Here is a 14,000-nt window from a genome sequence, read left to right as displayed (position 1 = left end):
CATATGAAGGGGATCCCAGAACTGGGATTTGCTCCAGCAATTCGTTCACTAGACTGTCAGCCCAATCCTATGCATGTCTACTCAGAAGTAAGTCTCATTAAAATCAGTGGGACTTACTCCCTGGAAAGTGTGGATAGGATTGGGCTGTGTGTTGCTTCACTGAAACCCCACTGAGGAAGATTTTTGTGGAGGTCCAATTGGTGCAGTTGCAGCTTCATTACTTGTACAATTTCCTGTGAGCAATGTGCCATTTAGACAACTTAAAACAGTGTAAGAAGACTTCCTTTTGAACAAATCTGATTTCTGTGTCCAAATAGGGTTCTTGGGCTTCCCTTCTCTTACCGGGTGATTGTGATTGTAAGATTGGGAGTTGTAGTCTGGGTAGTAGTAAGGGCTCAGTGCTTCCTGGCAAAACCAGCTGTATGGGAGTCCATGTGGGAAATGTAGTACAAATTGCATTCAGTGTAATTGGAGATGGAGGCTGATATGTAGTAGTTTTGCTGTTAACTGAAATCTACCAGGTGTGGCTTCTTTTCCAAAAGTTTTGTTCTGGCCTGTGGATATGTACAGCCTACATATCCATTGGCATTTCACTCAGATGTGGTATTGGCTGTAGAACTGGTAGAATCTCTGCTTTAATTTTAGAACTAAAGCACTTGGAAAGGCATAGGCTTCTGAAAATCATCAACTATAAGGAATGAGTATACTGACACTTGACAATCTTGGAAAGAAAGTAGTCATTTGAAACACCAACTTTTTGACTCCAGTTCACCAGAAATGTACCTCCCTTTCAGGTATGTGTGTTGAGGATTATTGAGGCAGTTTACCTCATTTTATCATTTAGTCTCTTTCCAGTGGAATTAGTACAAGTATTTTCAAAAGGTATCTTAAAAGGAAGTTTAGTATCATAGTAAATTTCAAAATGGTGTCCTTGATTGGATGCTTTATTTTCACTTAATTCTGCAAATCCCCTTTCTTGCTTTTCTTACATTATTGGACAAAGACCTTTAAAAATGTGATGTACTTCACGGACTGTTATTGAGCTTAATTTCCTTTTGGCTTGAAGGGGAAGGAGAGACCTTGCCTTTAGGAGGGGCTGTAGCACAATGTCAGAGCACCTGCTTTACATGTGTAAGTTCCAGGTTTAGTCTCTGGTATCTCCATGCAGGGCTGGAAAAAACTCCTCTCTGAAACCCTGGAGAGTTTCTGCCTGTTGGGGTAGATAGATAGCGCTGACCTAGGTGGACCAATAACTCTGTGTAAGAAAGCTTGTGTGTTCAGTCTGACCCAGAATCCCAAATGCAAAGGAACTTCTACATCTTCCTCTGGAAGAAGATTGTTCCTCATTTTGGATCATGGATTTGCATCTGTGCAGTCTGGAGCATTCCTGAGAACAAGAAGAGCCTTGCAGGCACAGTTGTCAGAACCACTTGGGTGTTCAAGTGTCTTTGTTCAGCAAGCACGGAACATATTCAGGATCGTAGTCCTATAAAATCAGATTTGATTGTGTTGCCCCTGTGTTTTCATCAAAGTTTCCTGCTGGTTAACTGCTGCAAAGTTTCCTCCTAGTGGTTTGCAACCAGTGCTCTTATCCGAAGGGCTGCAAAAATGAAAGCCACTTTCTGAAATGTGACAAAAGTTTCTGTTCCAAGATATACTTCTGATCTCCTCATTAAGCTGTAGAAGCTGTAGAATTTTCTTCTGTGATCCCTTTTTATAGGTAGGTGAGTACAGGACAGAGAGAATCAAAGCAACCTTACTCGCTCTCTCTCATGAAAATTCTACTGTCTCACAGTATGGTGGTTCTGAAGAAATATACTTGTTGGCATCTCTTGAGTTTGAAAAGTCATAGTCTTGCTTGCTCAGGGCCAAAGGAGGAAGGTGAGAGAGAGAGAGAGAGAGAGAGAGAAAAAACATACTGTTGCTTGTAACTCCCTTTAAAATATTAGATCATGCTTCTTAATCTTTTTTGAAATGGTGAAATGTATTGCAGAATTACAATTTTCCTTAAAGTACAATGAGGCAACTTGTTTGGTTTCTTTCTTTCTTTTTTGCTGAAACAGCCTTCTTATAGGCAGTGCCGTATTTAAAAAAAGATCAAAATCATTTAGGGCTTGATTGGAGTAATTGATAATCCTTCAAAGACCATCTGGCAGCCTACTTTGTAGATGATGAATTTAACAAAATACACATGTATCTAAATGTAATTACAACTACCCCCTCGGATAGGAACCTAGTGTCCTTTGTCCCATTCTCTTATTTCTATTTTTAAAAGCTTTTTCATCCACTATCCCAAGAATATTATTCAAGTGGAAGGACTTTTCTTGTTCAGCAATTGCTAACTTTTTGATATATCATTTCAATTCTTTTTGTACTCATTCCTTCAGTTATCCCAGTAAAAACAGTAATAGGGAATAGGAATATTACTGTATCATAATACTTTCAAGTTGTATCTTAAGTTTAGTTAACTATGAATATAAAAATTTTGTGAATCTACCACTTCATCTAAAGACAGCAGAATACGTATAACTTTTCCTCAGTAATCCTTTAGTTTTTAGTGCAAATAAATTTCTCAATATGAGTTAAAAAATCTAAACTCGCTGTGTTCTCTTAGCCACCATGCTAGAGCATGACCTAGTTTGTAAATATTAATAAGGCTGAAGTCTTTTCCATTCAACATTGTAATTTTTGGAAGTGAAAAAATTGATAACTTTTGTTATCTGTAATTAAATCCATGTATCTTGTCAAGTTGCTTTGATCCTTGTCCTTAAAATGGTATTGCTCAAAAAAAGTGTGTAAAGGAGGTCAGTGGAGCAATATCGGACTTGAAACAAATTTAAATTTGCCCCGTACTGTTAAGATGGAATGCTATTATGATATATTCTTATCTGCTGATCCTCCAACCTCACTTCAATGTCTGCATTCTGGCTAGGAATCTTGGGCTGCAATCCTAAACACACTTTCCTGAGAGTAAGCCCCACTGAACAAAATAGGACTTACTTCTGAGTAAACCTGGTTAAGATTATACCCTTGGGCTATAATCCTATACACCAGTGATTCCTAAACTTTTTTGGGCCACTGCTCCCTTGTTTCCATAAACTCATCCCCAATGCCCTACCCTATAGAAGCATTATTCAGAATAGCTGTTTGCATGACCCACTAAGGTAAGAATAACGTTTTAGCTCAGGATTGCTCAGGATGAATTGCACATTTATTCAAAATCCAATTAAAACTCTTTAGTTTATTTTTTTTTAACAGAATTGATGTTTTTGGTTCAGTGATTCTAGCTTTTCAAAGACAGATGGTCATTTAGTAAGAATCTTAGATATCATGTTTAGTAACTACTTCTCTGTTCAGTAATTTCTTAATGTGATGAATAGGCTTGATGAAGTGATACAAGTTTCCCAATGTCTAGATCAGGGGTGTACAAAGTTTTTGGCAGGAGGGCCACATCATCTTTCTGACATTGTGTTGGGGGCCAGGGAAAAAAAGAATGAATTTGCATTTCAAATTTGAATAAATTTACATAAATGAATGTATTAGAGATGGAACTTATATGAATAAATGAAGGTCTTGCAACAGCTCAAGGACTATAAAAGGCCTTCCACAAAGCAGGGCTGGCCTGACGTGAAACAGCAAGCAGTGGAGGGAGCCCTTGTCCCATAGCTCACGCGAGAGGTTGAACATTGTGTCGGGCCAGCATGGGCTCCAGCAAGTCTCTGGAGAGCCAGAGGCTCATTGGAGACTGGGGGCTCCCTGAGGGCCGAATTGGGAGCCCCCGAGGGCTGCAAGTGGCCCCCGGGCTGGGGTTTAGGCACCCCCGGTCTAGATAAAAGTCACTTAGCAGCAGGAGGTTTAAATAACCACATTTAATAAACTGGAGTAGATTTCTTTGCTTGGAGAATAGCAGGATGGCCATGCTAAAACCACTTTCCACCAAGTATGATGTTGGAAATGCAACAAGGATAAAGAGAATGGTAAAGCTATTTGGCACTGCTTTTTTTTGAACAAGCAGCACACCTGCTATAGCAACCAGTTATTGTTGGAGCTCTATCAGTTGCACAAGCAAGTATGTTAGTAATTGGCATTTCTTTGTCTTTGAAGAACTGCTCAACAATATAAAATATTGACTCCCCCTTTAGTATCTGTTCATCGTTGCCTTGCAAATGACTCAAACTCCTGAGCTAAACTTTTGCTTGTATAAAGTGAGAAGCAAAAATTCATTGCCTGGCAAAGTTGACTTGTCCAACTGTAATGCAAATGGCTGTTGTCATTGGTATGCCGCACAATGTATCTTTGACATTTTCAGCCATTTCTTCTGTGTGTCTTTGCAGACGACTTGTCTTAATTATATTCTGTGGCAACTTGTGCAAAACAGTACTCTGAATCTCACTAACTGCTGGTAGGATGAGTTTTTCACCAATTGTATGTGGCTTTCCCGACTTGGCAGTCAACAATGAAATATTGTATGATGCATGGAAACCCTCAATGTTCTGTTGTAAAGCTTTCCAAAACGTGCTTGGTGGTGTTGGCTGCTTTTGAAATTTGTCACAGTGTCTGAACATTTGAGGAAGGCACATCCTGACAAGACAGACAAACTGAAAAATGTTAAATCTGTCTGGAAGGCATCATTGCCTCATTAAAAAAGACCTTTTCGCATTCATAGGCAGCTACTGGCTTGTTGGTGCTGGAATAAATTGTTATTCTAAACTATATTGTCTACATTTCTTCTCTGATTTTTCTGCTTCTGCCATTTCTATTCAGTGACAGAGACACAAAGTCAGTGGTGACAGTTTCTCAAAATGCTGAGTCCTGATCTGACTGATTCTGGTGTATTTACTAAAACTTCCAATAAATGTCCACCAGATTTTAGTGTTGTGCAGAGGCAGAAACTTGGAATACCATCTGCCAGCATAATATCGCCACCTCAGCATCCTGCTACCCTCTTGCCTCTTAGCACCTCCAAGTATTCCCACTCACTGCCCCCCAAATGGTGATACCGCTCCTTTTGAAAACCACTGCTGTATACACTAACCTGGGAGTTAGTCCTGTTTAAACTTAGTGGGGCTTACTTCTGAGTAGAATTGCTCAGAATGCATAGAATTGCACTGTTTACCTAAAATTAACTGTGTCTTTTAACCAATTGTGTCTCTTCGTGGATTGCCTAATTTTCCTGTGAAGCTGCTTTATTCAGAGTTGGGCCAGACCAGCTCTCCAAAGCCTCAAGCAGACTTTGTCACCCCTACTACATGATGTGGTCTTAATTGGAGATTTTGGAGCAGAACCTGGGACCTTCTGTATGCAAAACATATGCTACACCACTGGGCTACAATGCTCTTCCAGAATCCAGTTAGTAAGGTTTCCTTGACAAAGTTTTTCAGAGTCTTTCAGCATACCCGTGTGGCTTGAGTGGAAGCATGGAAAAGGGCTTTAAGTGCCATTCTTTGTGAGGCAATTCCTTCTTAAACATTGTTGCTACCTCAGTAGTCTTTAAACTTTGACATCATGTGAGAGAAGACATAATTATGCGATTACTTCTTATAGCATGAGCCTGCTATGGGAAGTAAGCATATCGCTGGTGTAACAGACTGCCAGAAATTCTTGAAAAGGAGACTGCAAACAGAACAACCTTAACGAAATGCAGAGTTTACTGCTGAGGTTCTTTCTCTGCAGATGAACACAAGCAGTCTGCTGTCCACCACCAAGAAGGCTTGTCTTCTCACCGCTGCCTCCTTACTTCAATCAAGGGAGGAGCACAGGAAGAGAGGTCTCTGGAAGATTTTGGGGACAAGCTGTTCTATATGGGAAAAGGCAGGCTTTCAGATAACTCTGACCTCAAGCTGTTAATCACTGCCCCCCAGACCAAGGAATGGCTCAGTTATAGACATAAAAGTTGGTTTCTCCGATCAAAATATTGGAGCTGTGTTAAACTACTATGGAAACCTGGTGGCCATGGGGTTCTTTAAGCATGAACCCCTGGCTTAGATTATGACAGACAAAAAAATACAGGGAGGCCCCAAATCAGTGGTTTCACTTAACAGATCAGATTGGGGCCCCTCTGCACACCCCATCTGGAGGCAAGGGGAGCTGGCTCCCCTCTCTACTGGAGGGTTTCTGAGGCTTTCAGAGGCCACTCGTGTCTGCCCACGGCCGTTACGGGCCTCAGAAAGGCCTAAAAGGCAATAAAAAACTTGTGATTTTTCTGATAAAGCTGGAAGTGATGTTTTTAATGCTTTATAAAAAGCAGAGGCTTCCTTGGGGCTCCCAATGCCTTATAAGGGATTCAAAACATCACTTCTAGTTTTATTGTAAAACCGGAAGTCACTATTTTTTGCCTTTTAGGCCATTCTGACACCCGCAGCAGCTGCAGGCAGCCTCTGCGAGCCTCAGAAAACCCAGCTTCCCTCGCCTTTGAAGGGTGGGGTCCGTCCCCTGTTATCTGTGGTTTCAATTAACTGTGGGGAGTTCTGGTACTGATTCCTGTGCATACCGGGTTGCACCTATATATTAGCAGTTGCAGGACTCGATTTCATCTGGTTTTGGTTGTACACCATACAGTATTTTTCTCCCGCTTTCTAGCTTACAGTAAAAGTTAATTTTTGTGTATAGCATATGTTACAGAAATTTTGTAATTTGTGTGAAATGTGCATTTCAGTGGGGGGCCTTTGAATTCAGGACAACAGGTGCCTTGTGAGGCTTTAGGCTTGTGACAGTAGCACTGTGTGAGGTGGTGCCTGTTCTTGTCTTGGACCAGAAACTGATTGAACTTTCAGGCTTTGAAGGTGGTTATAAACAAGGAAAAGGAGACAAGTTTTCATTTTGAAAAATTGTATCTATTCAGACTTTAGAATGTGGGGGGAGAAGAATAACTGCTATATAATATTTTAGCTATCCTGGAAATGGTTCTTGGTTGGTCTTAAAAGTGTTGCCCTGCTATGATTCTTGACTACCCTGCATACTTTGAATTGCATTCCTTTTTATTTTATTTTATTTTTTTCCAGCAGCAGCTGCATTTGATTTGGAAGGTTTCAGAATATTAGCAGCAGCAGACCTGCGGTGCTGACTTGGAGCAGAGTTTCACCAATCTAGTCCATCTCCATTTTAGCCTTTTGGTTTTCTTGGAAGCTGTTGCAGCAGGTGCTTCCAGAAAAGGTGTGTTATGGATATTGCAGTATGTGTCTGTGAGGTTGACGTTCATTTAAGAGGGAATGTTGACTGCATCCCATGGTCAACCTGTGAAATCTTTGTGCTACTCAAGTTTCTTTTTACACTACAGATAATCTGAATTAAGGATGGACAGGACAGCTGCGCCAGTCATTGCTAGCGTAGCTAGTTGCGGTACTTGTACAGCTGTTCTGTCTTTGTGAATTACTGGCTTCTTGTTATGTGTCCAATGGTGATCCCCCTTCCATATTCACGCCCCTTCGGAGCACAATGTCAGCACTTCATTTCGTGTGTGTGTGTGAGATCCACCTTTTCTGTGTAAACTTTGGGGGTGGTTGCACTAAGCCCTCACTTTTCTCACTTGATTAAGGGGCACATGAGTGCTTTATTCTTGTTGCTATTTGAAAAGCAGGTTGAAGACAAGAACCAGCATGACCCTTCAAATCAACAATGGGAAGAAGCAGACCTGAGCTGTGAAGTTGGAGGGTTGGGACAACTTGTGGAGAAGCATGCCTGACGCTGGAGATGGGCTGCATCTCTTGCTTTTTTCCCCGAGTTAAGAGAAAGGCAGAGAGGAGGTCTCTGTGGAGAGTTTAGCTTAGTTTCGATGAATGGGAGACGCTGGAAGGAAAGCAACCAGAAGGAGAATATGGAAGTCAAGCCTGTGCTTCAGGAGATGCATCCTCCACCTCTCCTTTGGGGAGAAGAAAGCTCGTATGGCTCCATGTTCTCTTGGTTCTGCTGAACATACTTTTTCAGTTTCTGTTGGTGCCTGACAATGGATTGTCATTCCTAAAAATTACAATTAATCTGGAAAGCAATCATTTTCTCCCTCTATTATGAGGCAGGGTTGCTGTTGGGATTGGCAATCGCTATTTCCCCATTTCCCAGAATAAGCTTAGCTCCAGAACTCCTGGCCGTGATTCTTTTCAGACTCAGGCACTCCTTGGCTAAACTTGTAGTCCACTTCTATTAATATTTACTCAGTAAATCCCACTGAATGCAGTGAGGCTTACTTCTGAGTAAACAGGCATTGGATTGGATTGTAAAAATAGATATTGCAAGTTTCTTGTCTAGCCTGAGACTTCAGAGAAGAGCAGAAAATCGAATGCATTCAAAGACCCTGTTTTCTTCCGTACCAGGCCTAGGCTAGGAGCTAATTGGAAAGTGGGGAGGAAAGACAGTAGGGTGAGTAGAGGCTGTCCCAGCAGCACCCACTGCAGGGAGGAGTCAAGAGGAGGCAGAAAAAGTTCATTCCCAGGAGAGCATCCACACCCAGAAGAAGCATAAAGAAATGGCACCCAAAAGTTCCCCAGAGGGCTGGAGCAGATCTGTGACAGGCTACACTAACCACTCGGCCAGAGAATAATTTTTTTTGCTTTGTGCAGCGCAGTCACCAAAACATTTGCTAGTTTAAACTATGCGTTATGTTTTTCCCTTCTTGGATATAGAACTAGCCAGTATTTATTGACCAGTTACAGCTACTACCAGCTGAGTGTCTAATACTAGATCATAACAATTTGGAATGAAAATCATGTTTCTGCTGCTACTGGACTTCAAATTTGAGGAAGCACCTTTTTTAGTACATATCCCCTATGAATCGAGGTTGAGTGATTGGCCTTCAAGTACCATCGCTATCTGAGGTAAAACTGTTCATTACTAGACATAGTACATTTTGATGGTGGCTCTTGGTTTATGGCACCCTTTCTGAAAAGAGGACTGCTTCAAAGGAAGACTCTAAAAACCATGGCGGGTGGGGAGAGCAGACTTTTGATCTGAAGTCTGGTAGAAGTGAAAATTGTGTTATTGCTTGACTTACTGATTTAAACATATTTCACTTCTGGTGTATTGTGGTATGCTGCTTTTGAGAACTTCCATTGAAGAACAGGATTTAATGGAACAATAAATAACATTGTAAAAAGTCATTGTACCCTGCTGAATCTTTCTAGAGAAATGTTGTCTTCAATGTGTGGTAAAATAGACGGCAGTGTTTCTGCAGAAGAAATGGTATTTCTTGTCTTAAGGCAAGTGCTCTTTCCTGTCTTGAGGTAAACTAATTTTTGTTAGTTTACTCATACCATTTACTTGTTAACATGTCAAACCATATTATATGTTTATATGTATAGTGTGTGTGTCTCTCTCTCTGTCTCTCTCTGTCTTTCTCTCTCTATATATATACATTTTTTTAATTTTGAAAGGACCAGAATAGAATATGAGTAATGCAATTCATTGTAAGGATGCCTCTCATCTTCAGCTGCTGTCTGTTCTTTCCCCTTTGAAACCTAAGGAAGACCCTGCCCTGGATTGTGGTGATGGAAATCAACGTAAATTGGTGGATATAATTTGTGCATGACACATGGCATCTATGCTTGACCCATGTGGGCTTCCACCTGTCTGAACTGCAGACAGAGATTTGTGATTGGAGTGTAGGCTATGCAGCCTTTACATACACAGGCATGCAAGTAGGAAATCCCAGACCGAACACATTTATTTATTGGTATTGCTTAGGGAAGAAAAGTAACTTGGTGGTAGAGTATTTGCTTTATGTGCAGCAGGTCCCAGACTCAACCCCTTGCATCTGTAGGTAGGACAGAGAAATGTTCCTGTCTGAAATTCTCAAGAGTCTCTGCTAATCATCATCAGTAATACTGAGATAGCCAAGGGTTTGACTCTATATAAGGCAGCTTCCTGTAACTTTGGGTTAGCATGAAACCTTGAAAAAGGTGAGTGCAGTTGTATTGATCCCCATATTTGTGAGGCTGTTGGATTCTTTGCTGAATGCAGCCCAAAACTCCATGGTGTTCATGACTCTCGGTTCTTTTTAATAGTAGTTTCTCAGGTTCTAGGAATGTTTAGTGGTTGACAAGGATTCTTTCCCTTTTGCTACATATTATTATTCCCTTCTAGATTACAGTTTGCCTCTAACAGTTCCACTGACTGGGCATAAACAAGATTGGGCTACTTGTGAATATTACTTCTTGCTGCTGAGACATAAGGCTTTGGACACGTTTGCCCTGTGGCTTCTGTTCAGCATTGGTAGTTCTGTCACTTTTGATTACATCTGAGGAGACTGCTTCACAGCTGATCCTTCCTTGCACTTTTTTGTGTAATTCTGAGTAAGGTAGGAAGCACATCTCATGGCCTGGTGCCTCCACAATGGTTCGGACTGGGGTGAGTAAACTCTCAACTTAAGGGATCCTGGACCTTTAATATTTGTATAGAAGAGGGGATTTCAGCAGGTGCAGCTTGTCATCTCACAGATGACAAGTTGTATCTGCTGAAATTCTCTCTTCTGCACAACTGTTAAAGGTCCAGGATCCCTGAAGTTGAGAGTTTGCTCACCCCTGGTTTGGACGAAGACTGGGGGCAGCATCATCCCAGATTCTGAATGCTTTACAGTTCTTCATCCTCTTTATCATTGTATCATCTCTGTCCTTTTTCCTACTTTCTACTACAGCAACATTTCCAACACTTCTCCATTGGCTTTCAATTTAGGGCTGCCAACTTTGCGACCCTGAAGCTTAATAGCAGTGTGGTCTTCATGGTTGGGTCGATGACAAATGTCATCTCCATGGAATGAAAAGATTCACATGCTGATTTCTGCATATCAAGTTCCTGTTAGAGGCACAAGCAGGCCTGGTCATTCTTATTTTCCTGATAGATTCTACTTCAAGCATTCCTGTAAAATGAAATGAGTTAAATTACATTTTTGTGTGTGTACACTTAAAATGTTACATATTTGGTTATACACATTGAAACATGTGAGTGCAGCAGAGTTGTGGTTCATGTGTTTATAAACCACAATCCCATTCATGGAGCTGTGATTGACTTCAGTTCCCCGTTGTGTGTACGCTTGGTGGCAAACCTGGGTTTTTTGCCTCTGTGTGTAATATGGGAGAGAGGTATGAGGAGAAGCCCCTTCTCCTACTACTACTAACAATTGTTATGTCTCCGAAAGGCGGGTCGCTAATTCACTTTTGAAAGTTCAAGATCATGGAGTTTGAATGGATGTCAGGGGTCAGAACTATGAATTTACACCAATTTGTTTTATGTACAGACAAGGCATGCAAACAGCATTAATGACATTGCTTTGGGGAAGCTCCCCCTCCCCCGCGCTGCTGTAATTGCTAGTGCCATTTTGGATTATTTTATCTCTTATTCTTTAGACTACTCCTTTTCCACTCTCACCGGTACAAAGCCTCGAGGCCAAACTTTTGTGCAGAGTGTGTGACTATTTAATGTATGTGTTTAACCATTGGCAAAGAGGCAGGCTAGATGACTTAAGAGATTTCCTTACCCAGAAATCTAAGTTTCTATTAAGCCATCTTCTGCCTGAATTAACACAGCTGGGTCATCAGCCGTGGCTCCCTGAATCGGAGGAGACAAGTGAGTTAGATGCCAGCTGAGAGCATTTATTCTATCCGCTCTCCTGTCTGTGGTGGGTTGTAGGGTTTGTTTTGGGTTTTTTCTCCCAGAGTCCCTAGTTTCTTGCAAGAACATTAAACTGCCTTTAATGTGAGCCAAAAACAACAGGAATGCAGCATAGCGACCAGAACGGCATCTCCTCCCTGGCAGAGACGGACACTGTTCTGGCTTATAGGAGGCCTTGCTCAACACTGGAGACTTGTGCAGTTGCTGTGCTGGTACATGTTGTTAACTGGGAATAACTGCTGAAGTAGCAGCTTTTTACCCCTGCTCTGACAGGAGCATATGTTTCCAGTGAGAGGGAAAGTGGTGACAGATGTCAGAAGACTGTAGTGGTGATACTTGGTTTCTAAGACCCTGGCGCTGTTCCACAAAAGTGATGCCATGTGTAGAAAATATGTACCATGGTGTTGCATTAAGAAAACACTGTTCCTGTCTAGTCTCTCTGAGTTATTGGAAATGTATGTTAGTCAGCTTCTAAGAACCTGTTGATTGGCCAAAATGTTACAAGGATGCAGATTCCTATACAGCACTGTATCTTTCCATTTCCTGCATTGAATCTGCCATGTTGACACTTTTATCCTAAAAAGGCATGAATGGTTGCCATGTCTGAACCCTGAAAAGACCTCTGTACTGTTTGAAGTTTACACAGAGAGGTTACATCTAACTTATGGTATGCTTTTCTATTGACAGTGCTATATGATGAGAGAATTCCATCAAATGCCGCTTGTCCATTCTGTGTCCTCAAAGATATAGGACCCCCTCAAGATTTGGTTGTGGCAAACCTACTGATGCGGTCCCTCTTAAATTGCCACACATTTACAGTTGAGCTTTGTAGGACTTGATGAGCAAAAAGCTGGCATTGGTTTTTATCTGCATCTCTCACTAGCAGCTCCTTATGTTTCTCTGCTGCTGGTTTTTAGTCAGTCTGGCTGTTTAGAACTGCCACATGCACTGCATATACTCGCCTATAGGTCAAAAAATTTATGCCTGAAATGGAGCCTGAGATCGTGGGTCGACTTATACCCGGGTCAATGCAGTGAATGGAGCAGGATCCTCTGGGAGCTTCTGGGAAGCTTATGGAGGCTCAGCAGCTGTCTGGTGAAGTGGGGGGGGGGGCTGGAAATGGGCTGAGAAACAGGAAGCAGGTGGAGATAAAAAGGAGAATTTTGACCAGTAATTACGGTATTCAGAGGCAGCCATTTTAGCCTCTTTCCAGTCAGGAAGAGAAGTGAAGGCATTTCTGGGAATTGTAGTCTCTATGGGCTGCTGCTATGGGATGCAGCACATACTCCCTTCCAGTTTGGAGAAGTGAAATTCCTCCTTTTCTTCTTTTGCTGCTGCCTCTTAACATTCCTGGCAAGTCATTTGCAAAGAATTTCAAACCCCCCCCTCCCCCAAGTTTAGGGGTCTGGTTTTTAAAACCCCAGGATGTGATGATCCTCATTTCCATCTGAAACGAAGTCCCAGGCTGCAATGCACCGTTACTTAAGAATAACACCCATGGAAAGCAGTGGGTCTGCTTCTGAGTAAATAGGGTTGCAACTTTGTGCAGCTGTGCTTGCTCATGCTCAGTCCTTGTTGCTTGTCTCCCTGCTGTGGACTGAACTGTACACTCCTGATTACATGTTTTATGTTGCATGCTGTATGTAGAGCCTCTGCTTAACACACCAGGCACCTTAAAGAAGGATTTGACTGATGGTTCTACGGATATGTTGTTTACATGCACTTACTCTGACAGTGTTTACACAAATGTTGTGAAGACCAGAATTTTAAAAGTTAATGAACAAAAATGCATCTTATGATCTTTTATTGTATTTTTAATAAATTAGAAACTGTACAGTTTTTAGGTAACAATTACTGGAAGGTTATTTTTCAGGATCTGGCTTCAGGTAAAATCAGACTAAATTATAGTCAGACCCCCCTAAGTTTAACCCCCAATTTATCCGAGGGTCATAGAAAATTCCATGATTTTGGGTTCTAAACCTGCCCTCGACTTATCTGTGAGATCGACTTGTAGGCGAGTGTCTGTAGTATATTTTTACTGGGTGTAATTCCTAGCACTGATTTAGATCTGCAAAAAGTTTAATAAATACAGAGCCCTTAGCAGCATAAGTCTGGGGTCTCTTAGAAATATACCTTCTGTGTGAGCCTCCCTGTCTGATGTTTTCACCCGAGGCCCTGCTCTAGATTAGGAGGATTACTCTGCTCAAGGATTTCTTGGGAGTAGTCCATGCTGTGAAATATCCTACTTATTGGAGACATTTGCGCAGTTCAGCTTCCTTGTTCACTTTGGCATCAAATTAAAATTGTTCTGCATGGAAGAGTTTTCAGTGATAGGGAGCTGAATATCCTACTGTTTCCAAGTTCTTAGTTGATGCTACTGTTTGGATTTAATTATTTAATGTGGC

General features: G+C 41.5%; 1 protein-coding gene across 3 annotated transcripts in view; it reads left to right on the top strand.

Annotated features, from left to right (window-relative positions):
- LOC136648696 (phosphofurin acidic cluster sorting protein 1-like) overlaps nt 1–14,000 on the top strand; it is a 164,579-nt gene that overhangs the window by 36,908 nt on the left and 113,671 nt on the right. The window contains exon 1 of one of the 3 annotated variants that reach the window (XM_066624910.1): nt 7,089–7,152. The exons of the other annotated variants lie outside the window; for them this stretch is intronic. The gene's annotated coding sequence lies outside the window, so the exon portion shown is untranslated. Of the gene's footprint in view, nt 1–7,088; nt 7,153–14,000 lie in introns of those variants that run through there. 3 annotated transcript variants of the gene reach the window in all.

Source organism: Tiliqua scincoides, chromosome 1 (assembly GCF_035046505.1).
Source record: "Tiliqua scincoides isolate rTilSci1 chromosome 1, rTilSci1.hap2, whole genome shotgun sequence".
NCBI classification, from domain to species: Eukaryota; Metazoa; Chordata; class Lepidosauria; order Squamata; family Scincidae; genus Tiliqua; species Tiliqua scincoides.
The sequence above is the reverse complement of the archived record's forward strand: the minus strand, read 5'-3'. Positions and strand labels throughout refer to the sequence as shown.